This window comes from Amblyraja radiata, chromosome 15 (assembly GCF_010909765.2).
Source record: "Amblyraja radiata isolate CabotCenter1 chromosome 15, sAmbRad1.1.pri, whole genome shotgun sequence".
Taxonomy (NCBI): Eukaryota; Metazoa; Chordata; class Chondrichthyes; order Rajiformes; family Rajidae; genus Amblyraja; species Amblyraja radiata.
In genome coordinates this window covers 12,914,353-12,926,503 of record NC_045970.1, presented here as the reverse complement: position 1 = coordinate 12,926,503, position 12,151 = coordinate 12,914,353, and the positions used below count along the sequence as shown (strand labels likewise).

The following is a 12,151-nucleotide window of genomic DNA, read 5'->3' as shown; positions in this document are numbered from 1 at the left end:
GTTTTTTTTTAAATGAAGACGAAATAAACTATTTTGATATTTTTCTAAATTGAACAGGAATTATAAAAAAGATGCCAAGGAATGAAAAAACTAAATGTCTCTGAGAGAGGCAAAAATAATTGCTCCATTATCTAATAAGGGGATTCTGTGGCAGAAATAACATTTCCTAAGTTCCCACCAGGGCCTGAATCTTGACCATCGTGAACTATGAATGACGTAACATTACATTATGTCACTTTCTGTGAGTAAAGCAACGCAGCCTCAAACTGAATGCATTGAATAGTCCGCTTGCCAAAATATATAATAGGTGGCCATGGTCTCTCAGACAAGATCTCAGCTGCTGTTTGATGGCATTGATTATAAATCTCAGTGGCACAAACCAATTAGCCAATGGCCCTCATGTTAAATCACTGAGTGATCAATTCCTGATTTAAAATCGGTCGTACGAATACTGGCAATGATATGCGCACTGCATATGTATTCTTTTTTACTCCTGTTACTATAATCTGTATGGCCATTGTCCCTGTCTAAACATAGTTTTTATTTGTTGGCATGTCCTGGTAGTGGAATAATTTTAGTCATTCAATGGACTTTGCAGGCTGTGCCTTGATTATCCTTGCGAAGATGCTGGTGAGCAGTCGCACCGGCTTCTCATTTTCACTCAACAAACAGCTAACGATGGCCTGTTTCCTTTATCATCGTAACTTTTTTTGCATATCTTTAATTCTTTGTTCTTAATCTCTCCACCTCATCGTCCAAATCTCTCGTTTCCCTAATCCCTATCCAGTCTGAAGAAGGGTCTCAACCTGAAACGTCACCCATTCCTTCTCTCCAGAGATGCTGCCTGTCCCGCTGAGTTACTCCAGCTTTTTGTGTCTCTCTTCGGTTTAAACCAGTATCTGCTGTTCCCTCCTACACACTTCATATAGTTTAGTGTAGCTTAGAGATACAGCATGGAAACAGGCCCTTCAGCCCACTGGGTCCACACCGACCAGCGATCCTTGCATATTAACATCCTCTAGGGACGATTTACATTTTTTTCTATACCAAGCCAATTAACCTACAAACCTGTATGTTTTTCGAGTGTGGGGGGAGAAAAGCGAAGATCTCAGAGAAAACCCATGTGGTCACGGGGAGAACATGCAAACTCCGCACAGACAGCACCTGTAGTCGGGTTCGAACCCGGGTCTCTGGCGCTGAAAGTGCTGTAAGGCAGCAACTCTACCGCTGCGCCACCGTGCCGCCCCAGCATTTCTTGAATTGGTGCTGTCCTTGACGTGCGGGTGGATTTGCAATGATGATTTGGAAACCCTTCAATAATGAAGGAACGGCAGTATATTTCCAAGTCAGGATGGTGTGTGGATTGGAGAGCAACTTCAAGGTGGTGGTGTTTCCATTCTGTCTTTGTCCTTCAGGTTGGTAGAGGTCGTGGACATAGAAGGTGCTGAATAAAGAGGCTAATATGATGTGATACATTGTTCCTCCAGAGCTGTATCATTGGCTCCTGCTTCGCCTCGCTAACTGTCCACTCAATAGCTTTCACACTTAATTGACACCTGTAATAGTGAATCAATCTTTAATAAATTCTATTTGTGGAGAAGCAATTGCAAGATACTTCACCTGCACCAAATTCAGTCAAGAGAAGCAATTAAAAGAGTAATTGAAAAGTATTTAAAAGAAAACAAAGATATTATATTCTGGCTCTCGTAGCCTTAAGCAGCCCTGAAGCATTGCAATACCAATTAAATCATTTAAAAACATAGTCACATTTGGATTGAAGTGAAACTCAGCAACCCACTTGCATACATCGATATCCCAAAATGGGCATCGAGACAGTAATAAGATATTCCTCTTTTTGTGATGGAATAAATGTTGCCTGAAGCACCAACAGAACTCCCCTACTCCAGATATTTCCAAATATGGCAAAGTACTGTCATCTTTTCCGGCGATCTGACTGGTCCCATTCAAATTAAGGCATTTTAGTTTAGTTTAGTTTAGAGATACTGAAACAGGCCCTTCGGCCCACAGAGTCCGCACCGACCAGGGATCCCTTGCACAATAACACTATCCTACGCACATTAGGGCAATTTACACCCATGCCAAACCAATTCACCTATAAACCTGTACGTCTTTGGACACCGAAGATCTCTGAGAAAACGCACGCAGTCATGGGGAGAACGTACAAACACCGTACAGATAGCACCTGTTGTCGGGATCAAACCCGGGTCTCCCGCGCGGCAAGCGTTATAAGGCAGCAACTCTACCGCTGCGCCACCATGCTGATGATGCGTTCCAACCTCCGGACTGATCCTGGTGAACTCTGATGGAATAGCAAGTGCTACTAAGATGTCAAAGCAGACACAAAATAAGAATATAAAAGGATTTGGGGACGGACAAGATCAAAGTAAACAGTTTCATTGCGTTATATGAAATTAATAAAACAAGTAATTATATACTTTATCTTATTCACAATTTTCAAATCGTTTGTATGTCATTGAAACATTAATATTACTCTTACAAAGGGGAGGATTTGTTCCATCCATATTCATGCACATTTGAAATTATGGTGGAAGATGCTATTTACAATGGCAGCAACAGATTGAGGTGATATGGGGCAGCACGGTGGCACAGCGGTAGAGTTGCTGCCTTACAGCGGTTACAGCACTAGAGACCCAGGTTCGATCCCGACTGTGGGTGCTGTATGTATGGAGTTTGTACGTTCTCCCTGTGACAGCATGGGTTTTCTCCGAGATCTTCGGTTTCCTCCCACACTGCAAAGACGTACAGGTTTGTAGGTTAATTGGCTTGGTATAAATGTAAATTGTCCCTAGTGTGTAGGATAGGGTGTGGGGATCACTGGTCGGTGCGGACTCAGTGGGCCAAAGCGCCTGTTTCCACGTTGTATCACTAAACTAAACTAAACTAAGCTGATATGGTTTGTTGTAATGCAACTGCCTTGTATTCAGTGCACCAAGGAATTGGAATGGTGCATAGCTCAAAGTTGTTTTACACCGGTAGAAATGTATAGGCATAATAGACAATAGACAATAGGTGCAGGAGTAGGCCATTCGGTCCTTCAAGCCAGCACCGCCATTCAATGTGATCATGGCTGATCATCCCCAGTCAGTACCCCGTTCCTACCTTCTCCCCATATCCCCTGACTCCCCTATCTTTAAGAGCCCTATCTAGCTCTCTCTTGAAAGTATCCAGAGAACCGGCTTCCACTGCCCTCTGAGGCAGAGAATTCCACAGACTCACAATTCATAGCTGCAGGGTTTATACTTAATGCTGAAATTGAATTGAATTCTGTAGTTTGCTTTTGGATTACATTCAAAATAATTTCTCTCCATATTCAGAACCCATTGATTTGTGTAGTTGCTCATTGGGAACTGTTGAAATTTCAGCGCAGCCAGAGGCTGTGTGTCTCTGGCTTGGAACATTAACCCAGTCGGGAGTTAAATTTGATAGCCCCCAAAACAGGTATGGAGATTGTGATATCTGTTGATTACATTGTAGTTTGCAGAACATCTTAATGCTGTCTGCTCAATTGAACAATTTCAGCAGAAATTGCTGAAAGCGAAATGCTTTGTTAATTAGCTGCAAGCTTCAGCAGGGTGCCGCCAATGCAAGTGCTTTGTGTAAATTAAAGCAAGTCCCCCAGATTGCTTATAATGACTGTGCCTTTCAGAGATGTTCAGTGCCAAGAGCAGGTGCTGGCAGTCATTTTATGTGAATGCACCCCAGCAAGGAACCTTTCCGTACACCCCTCTGATTCCCAAGCTGCAAGCTCCTAATTTCCTCTTCTTCCCAGAATAAAAGCTTCTGCCTGGACAAAATGCAATGACATGCATGAAGCACTTCCTTTGACCACACTTTGATGGAGTGTATGATTTTTCAGTCAGTAGGATCCTGCACTATGTCCGAACCAGCCTCTATCTCATCTACTCACATCTCCAGACTCAGGGAGAGTTTCTTCCCAGCTGTTATCAGGCAACTGAATCATCCAACCACAACCAGAGAGCAGTGTTGAACTACTATCTACCTAACTGGTGACCTTCAGACTATCCTTGACCGGACTTTGCTGGCTTTACCTTGCACTAAACGTTATTCCCTTATCATGTATCTATACACTGTAAATGGCTCGATTGTAATCGTGTATTGTCTTTCCGCTGACTGGCTAACATGCGACACAAGCTTTTCACCTCGGTTCACGTGACAATAAACTAGACTGAACTACTCTCAGGCAATTGAGAATGAATTATGTTTTTCTCTCTTTGGTACAATTGCCTCTCTTGTATAAAAGTGGGTGACAAACACGGGATATCACAAAAATCCTCATCTTCAGTCTGCAATGATCCAGGAGAATGGAGATGTCTTGCCTTCATGATGCTGATAGCAATACCTATTGGTGCTTCTACTGATGTATGTTTCAATGCTGTGGCTGCTGGAGGTGGTAGATTTTAAGATAGGCTTTTGGTTGAAGCATTAAGATCCTACAGGGTTTGTCTTAGAAGTTCATCCCCATATGTTAACTGTAAATGCACTGCCTTGTAAAATAAGTACAATTCTATGGAATACATTTCAGAGGAGGAGTGTTTAGCTCTGAAACTAGAGTAAAATTCCAGTGAAATATCCTTGCTAAACATCAGGTAGAGAATTGGTACCTAACCAGCTTGCATGATATCAGCAAATTGCATGAAGGGGTAGTTGAGGCAGGTACTAGAACATTATTTAAAAGACATTTGGACAGGCACATGGATAGAAAAGTTTTAGAGGCAGGTGGGCCTAGTGTAGATGGGGCATCTTGGTCGGCAAGGGCAAGTTGGGCTGAAGGGCCTGTTTCTATTCCGTATGAATCTATGACTATAATATGACCTCATTCCTCCTCCACCTTTCTGATTTTTTTCCCAATCATGCTATTTTGAAAAGCTGATGTATACTAATGAATCCATAAATGGGTCTGCAGAGATACCTTAAAATCAGCAGGAACGTCCATCAACGCCTTCCACACCACTTGCCATGAAAGTCTGGTACCTGAAACAAGCATGGCCACTACATCAGCTGCATCAAGGCTCTCAGAGTTATTCTGAGCACCCTCTCTGCTTTCGCCATTTGCCAAAATAAATCTGCCCATCAATGGATCCATCATTGTATTAGATCAGCCAGAGACGATGGGGAAAACCAGCAGCAACAACTATAAAACATAGAACGGTATAGCAAAGGAACAGGCTCTTCGGCCCATGATGTCTGTACCAAACACAATGCCAAATTAAAGTAATGTGTAGGAAGGAACTGCAGATGCTGGCTTAAACCGAAGATAGACACAAAAAGCTGGAGTATCTCAGCTTGTCAGACAGCATCTCTGGAGAAAAGGAATAGATGATATTTTGGGTCAAGGCCCTTCTTCAGACCCTTCCTCAAACATCACCCATTCCTTTTCTCCAGAGATGCTGTCTGACCCATTGAGTTACTCCAGCTTTTTTGGGTCAATTTAAATGAATCTCCTCAGCCTGCATGTGATTCATCTATCTCATCCCCTCCAAATCCATGTGCCTACCTAAATGCCTCTTAAACACCACTATTGTATCTGCTGTCACCACCATGCATGGCAGCGCGTTCCTGACACCCACCATTCCCAGTGTAAATAAAACAGAAGGAATCAGCGATACACTCGCGGTGATGAATGTTTGGTCAGCTGTACATGAGGGCTGAGCTCCAAAGAGGCAGGAATGTGTGACATGCTGAATAACAACATGACAGCCTGTTCTGCAAGCTCTTAGTGAAGGTACTCTATGCGAGTGAGACCTTTAAAGCACACTTTCTTTTTGTTTGTATCAGAACTGGCCATTTCTAACTTCAAATCCTTTTGGCTCGGTTGTATTTTAGATCTTATTTTTTATTTGTAGAGCCCTGTCTGTCCTAGAGCCTTACCATTTATAGATTATACAATACAATACAATACAATACAATACACATTTATTGTCATTTGAGCCCCAGTGAGACTCAAACGAAATTTTGTTTCCACTGCCATACAAACAAAAACAATGTCCTACAGACATACACACAATTAAGTTCACACAAACATCCATCACAGTGAACCCACTGTGATGGAAGGCAAAAGTCTTTTCTCTCCCCTGCTCTCCCGATGTCCAAGCCCCAGGCGGGCGATGATAAGTCCCACGGCCACTTTAGGCCGTGCCGGGCGATTTACGGCCCCGCTCCCGGTCTAGAAGTCTCGAAGTTGGAGCCCCCGGCGGGCGCTGTAATGTCCCACGGCCATGAAGCCGTGCCGGGTGATGTATGACCCCGCTCCGGGTCGTTCCAAACCCCGCGACACGGGCTGGAGAAGTCGCGTTGCGGGAGCTCCGGGAAGCGGTCTCTCTCTCTCTCCCCCCGGACCCGCGAGCTCCCGATGTCCCAGTCCACCGGACCTGCGGCTGCGTTGCTGGAGCCTCCGAGCCCCAGGTGTCGAGTCGCAGCAGCGAGTCACCACCGCTCCCCACGTTCCGAGGCCGGCCAGCCCCACGATGGTGAGTAGTCCACAGCGCAGTCTCCCGAGCCCCTGGGTCGTTCAGGTTGGAGGCCGCTCCACGGTGCTAGGCCCCAACGACAACGGAGACCCGACAGGGAAAAGGTCGGGTCTCCCGGACAGGGAAGAGATTTTAAACGGTTTCCCCCTCCCCCCCCCGCCCCCCACATATACACATTTAAAAACCAGTATTTAAAAAACACCAAACACTACATTTAACTAGACAAAAAATAAAAAAAGACAGACAGGCTGTAGGAGCCGCTGCAACGAGTCGCGCCGCCACCAGGATGCAGAAAAAGAAGCTAAACTGGCCTCTAACTGCCATGTTAAGTTATCTGGCCTCACCCTGTCAGAGGCATTCCCTTTGTTCCATTCACCTCCCTTCCCCGCCTTCTTTGCCAGCGACACACTTAAGTGATGAGACTACTTTTTTTATCGACGGTCGCAAGTCTTTAGAATTTTTTTGTTCCTCAAATGGCAGGAGAAGCAGAGAAGGATAGGTATTTGATAAGCAAGAGAGGGGAGCAGTTTACTGGGAGGTGACAATGCAAAGTTGAGACTGAAGTCAGATCAGCCATGAACATATTGAAAGGTGGGGCACATTTGTTGGGTTAGGTCACCTACTCTTGCTCCTAATCTGTAAATGTCAGACAGAAAAAGGAAATTATATGAAACAGGTTATGCCTATGATTGATATTTCGGTTGACCCATTAATTATGTTGTCTTTATAGAATCGTTTAAGTGTGGTAATAAATATTTTACAGGTGTAATTCCTACAGTCCAGTAAACTGCACCGGTGTTTTTATACCAGTGGACTTCCATGTGTAGCGGTGCCATCCACCAAGCAGTAAGTTTTGAGTTTCAAAACAGGCCGGTAAATTTGCAACCTTGGATATCACAAAGTAGTGTTTCAATAAAGGGGAAGCCCATTCTTCGGAGTTTACTGAAAGGAGATAAATGAAATGTAATTGTTTTACGTTCGTGATGCTGCTGCATGAATCCTGAAGCAATTTTGCTGCAAATGACACACTAATGAATATCAAGCTCCATGTACAATCAAGCTTTGTTAAATCCAAAAGACTGGCGCATGATTTGGCCCCGTTAGATTGGGTGCTTGTCACAGCAAGCCATTAAAAACACTTTGGGAACAGATCAGATAAAATCAACATAAACTTTTAATCAACATTGAGTACAACTGAATTTGTCATTTGGTGGAAATGTGCCATGAATTCCATTGAAGAATAGCAAAACATCTCTTTAAATGACGAACAATGATTAGAAACAAATGTGACTGCAAGTGCCGCAACATAGACAGGGTTTTAGAATGCTGATTGCCAGATTTGCTGATGTTGACGTGTTGGAACGCATGCTGGACTAAGGAATACCAAGGAAATCAGCCCGTTTGGCACCAAAAGGAATCCTTCTAAAAAATATCCAATGCAATGAGCTTCCCAGATTGATTGTTAAGTTTAGTTTAGTTTAGAGATACAGCATGGATATAGACCCTTCAGCCCTCCTAATTCATGCTGACCACCAATTTCCGCATATTAACACTACCCTACACACACAATTTTTTTAACGTTTATACCAAGCCAATTAATTTACAAACCTGTACGTCTTTGGCGTTTGGGAAATAGAGGTTCTCGGAGAAAACCCAAGCAGGTCACGAGGAGAACACAAACTCCGTACAGACAGCACCCGTAGTCTGGATTGAACCCGGGACTGGCACTGTAAGGCAGTAGCTCTACCGCTACGCCACAGTGCCGCCCACCATTGGTAGAGAGAATTCTGCCAACAAAGGCCTCCGGACCAGGCCTGTGCATGACAAGAAGGGGGATCAAAAGAAGCTGCTTCGTATGGTCACGTAACCATTTGCGCTGTCAAATGGTTGTCTGAGTAAGTTCACTTCAAAGGAGATTACCCTGTCAGAGAGGAGACACAAGAGACTGCAGATGCTGTAATCTGGAGTGAAAAACGAACTGCTGGAAGAAGTCAGCGGGCCAGGCAGCATTCGTGGAGGCAGAAAGATGGTTGATGTTTCGGGTGAGACCTGCCATCAGGCCATAGTTATTAAATTATCAGAAAGTATTTATTAACAGTAGTGCTCTAGCCTATGACATGGAGGTGTGTGAGGTGTTTGGTTTCCACCAAACAGTTAGCATTAAAGCAACCAATGTCCATTTACCGAAAAAATATTTTATTGTAAGTGTATGAAATAGATAAAAAAGCAACTTCTCCCAATAAAAGCAGGGCAATTCCTCCGCTAAAATACAGCCAGAGGAGCATTGACATTACACACACATAATTATGATCACTTGATTGACAAAGGAACCATGCAACTTCAGTCCAGTTGGCCACACCATTGTCAGTAAATGAAGCCTTATCATTTTACAGCCGACTCATTTGAAGGACTCTGACAATTTATAGACTACTGCAAAGCAATACTACAGGTGAAAGATATGTTACAATTTCAAAAGCCAGGATTCCAGGAACGAGTGGGTTAACTTATGATGAGCTTTTGACAGCATTGGGCCAGTACTCGCTGGAGTTTAGAAGAATGAGGGGGGACCTCATTGAAACGTACAGAATAGTGAAAGGCTTGGATAGAGTGGATGTGGAGAGGGTGTTTCCACTTGTGGGATAGTCTAGGACGAGAGGTCAGAGCCTCGGAATTAAAGGACGTTTCTTTAGGAAGGAGATGAGGAGGAATTTCTATAGTCAGAAGGTGGTGAATCGGTGGAATTCTTTGCCACAGAATTATGTGGAGGCCAAGTCAATTATCATTTTTAAGGCAGTTAGATAGAATCTTGATTAGTTTGGGTGTCAGGGGTTATGGGGAGAACCCCAATCAGGAGAATGAGGTTGGGAGTGAGAGATAGATCAGCCATGATTGAATGGTGGAGTAGACTTGATGGGCCGAATGGTCTAATTCTGCTCTTATTACTTATGACCTAATGATCTTACAACAGTGATTCTGCCCTCAGGCCACTCATCGCTCAAGACTCAGGTATCAAGTTAGTTAATGCCTGAGAGGGATGGTAAGAAAACATGACATCGAATCAGCTTTTCTTCTGTAAGGCAGGATTAATTTTATTTCGGAGTCACGTGAGTGACTACGTGAAGAACCCGCTCAGTGCGCAGGCGCGGCATTACGCCAGCAGTGCAACAGCGGCAGCGGGAGCTAGGCACTCCCGCAACAGATGAAACGGACCGTCAGGTGAGTATCCTGAGGTCGGGTTTCTTTTACAGGGGAGCCCCTTTTTCTGCTTGTGTTTTACAGGCAGAGAAAAAGGCTCTGGAACAAAACTGTCCCCCGTTCGAGGAGGAACGTTTCCCGTCGGGGGGAAGGGGGGCAGCAACAGGCGGTAGGAGCGACCCGGTGTTCCTCTATTCCCCGACACCGTGCCGAGCCCAGCCCGCTAGCGGGCTGGATGTATAGCCACCCGAAGAGGCATCCGGCAGGTGTTCCCGATTTGGGACGGGACGTCTCTCCACCCGCACGGGGGGAGAGAGAGCCACCTGAGCCGCTGGAGCGGCTCTCGGGGCAGGTGCCTGCAAGACGCGCTGCTTGAGGGGCGCTCTCGCTACTACAAGGCACAAAAGCTCCAGAAGAAGGCGGTAGGAACATTTAACCGGGCGTTCCGCTATCCCCACACCGCGCCGAAGCCAGTCCCGCTAGTGCCTGAGCTGCGGGCTGGATGTCTAGCCATCCGAAGAGGCATCCGGCCGGTGGCTTCCGACTTGTCGGAGGGGACGTCTCTCCACCCGTAGGGAGAGAGACAGCCGCCTGAGCCGCTGGAGCGGCTCCTGGAGCAGGAGCTCCTGCGAGACACGCTACGTGAGGGGCAGTCTCGCTGGAGGGTTCAGGCATACCCTCCACAGTGCCTAGGCACTGCCCATCGCTTCCTCCTTAGTGTGGTTAGCTTTGGGGTGACCAGTGGCTGGGCTGGTCATGAAGAGGGGTCACTGGCTGAACAATATCGGGAGTATGCTTGAGGTACAGGATCAGGAAGAGCTGCTGGGTGTGGCCGCTATGTGGCTCCACCACTAGCGAGATGGCTTTTCAGTCTCAACTGATGGCCAGCTTACTACCTGTCTTTTCCAAAAAACCTCTCCAAGACAGGTAGCCATGAGGCGTTGGTTTTATCACGCCTCCCCTAAATTGCATTTACTCAAAGTGCCCGCCATTATTGGGGGATACATTGAGCAGCGCGTTTAACCTAAATATTTTAAAAATGCATTTGGTACCCTGACGTCGGCTATCATGTCCACCTGCTCATTCCAGAAGGGCAGGGTAGTATGGCAAAACACCTGACCCTACTGTTCAACGGTATACCTCATAACTTCTGAAATGAACTCACAAACCTGCCCTCAATCTATGAAATTAACAGGACTATGAGAACGCCGACCTCATAAGCACAGATCCTGCTACCTGGCACTTACCAAACCAGTCCTAAAAAACTGGACGAAGTGTTCAAACTATTCGGCACAAGAGGGCAGAGTCTGGAATGAGCACCACACTAAACCAGACAGCAGTACCTCTACGTGTCCACCAGGGGCGTCTACCTCATGGTACTGGTGAAAGCTCGGGGCCTGCATGCCAAACCTGTAGCATTTTAGGCCACGGCCCAGAGCAGGCCCCAGGGGAAAATGTGCCACCCCCCAACAAACATCGTCCCTACACGAACAAGGAACCAGAAACCGAAGAAAACAACAATGAAGACAGATAAGTATGGTTCCTACCATCACATAAAGGTTAAGGGTTGTACTAACAAGGGGTGGAAGAATCACGCCTGGTTAGGAAGCTATCACTCTTGGTAGTTATATACCAAAAAATAAATACAAGGGGAATAGAATTAATACCTTGCCACCAATTCAGCAAGCACCCCAAGTGGTCTACCCTCCCACGATGGTGAATGTCGCACCATCGTTGATAAACCACTTGAGTATTTCACCAGGTATACCCATTCATGGGATTTGTAACTACTACCATGGATCCAAGGATACTTTATGGTAGACATCGACCTTGAAGATGCACACTATTCAGTACCTTCTCATATAAGTTTCGGATATACCGCAATTACCTGGATGGAGTAACCATGATGAGCGTTGCGGCATTTAAGTCAAAGTTATCCAGAATCAACTAGCCCTGACACTTAGAAACATTCCGTCATGGCATGTCTATATATTAACGACAAACTATCCTTGGATACAGCTTTAGCTGCATCGCTTCTCGGCCTTTTGGCTAAGATCAAGTGTAGTATCTGTTCTTATCAGTTAAATAATTTGATACGTCCCTTATCTAGGGACCATATATTAAATTGAATTTTGGAACAGGGAGATGGAATAGGGGCTTGCTCCGTCCACTCCACGCATCGACCCAGTATTGCAGTGCCTCTGGGAACGATGCACAAAATATATATCCATATATTTACGTTGACCATCCACAACGTTGTTATCTGGTATTCATTAAGACTATCAGTCATGGTGCATTAACCACCAATCAACTACGTGGCAAAGTAATTGGGATATAGCAGCATTACCAGCTACTGAACTTTGTACCTTTCCTATGAGCTGAGATACTAGTGTTCAAAACTATCTCCATACCTGTAATATGGGGGC

The 12,151-nt window shown here is 45.3% G+C and overlaps 1 non-coding gene across 1 annotated transcript; it reads left to right on the top strand.

The window, feature by feature from the left end:
* Positions 1-11,754: 11,754 nt before the first annotated feature.
* Positions 11,755-11,946, top strand: LOC116981673. The gene has a single exon (XR_004414278.1). It is a non-coding gene; the product is annotated as a U2 spliceosomal RNA (small nuclear RNA).
* Positions 11,947-12,151: the final 205 nt, after the last annotated feature.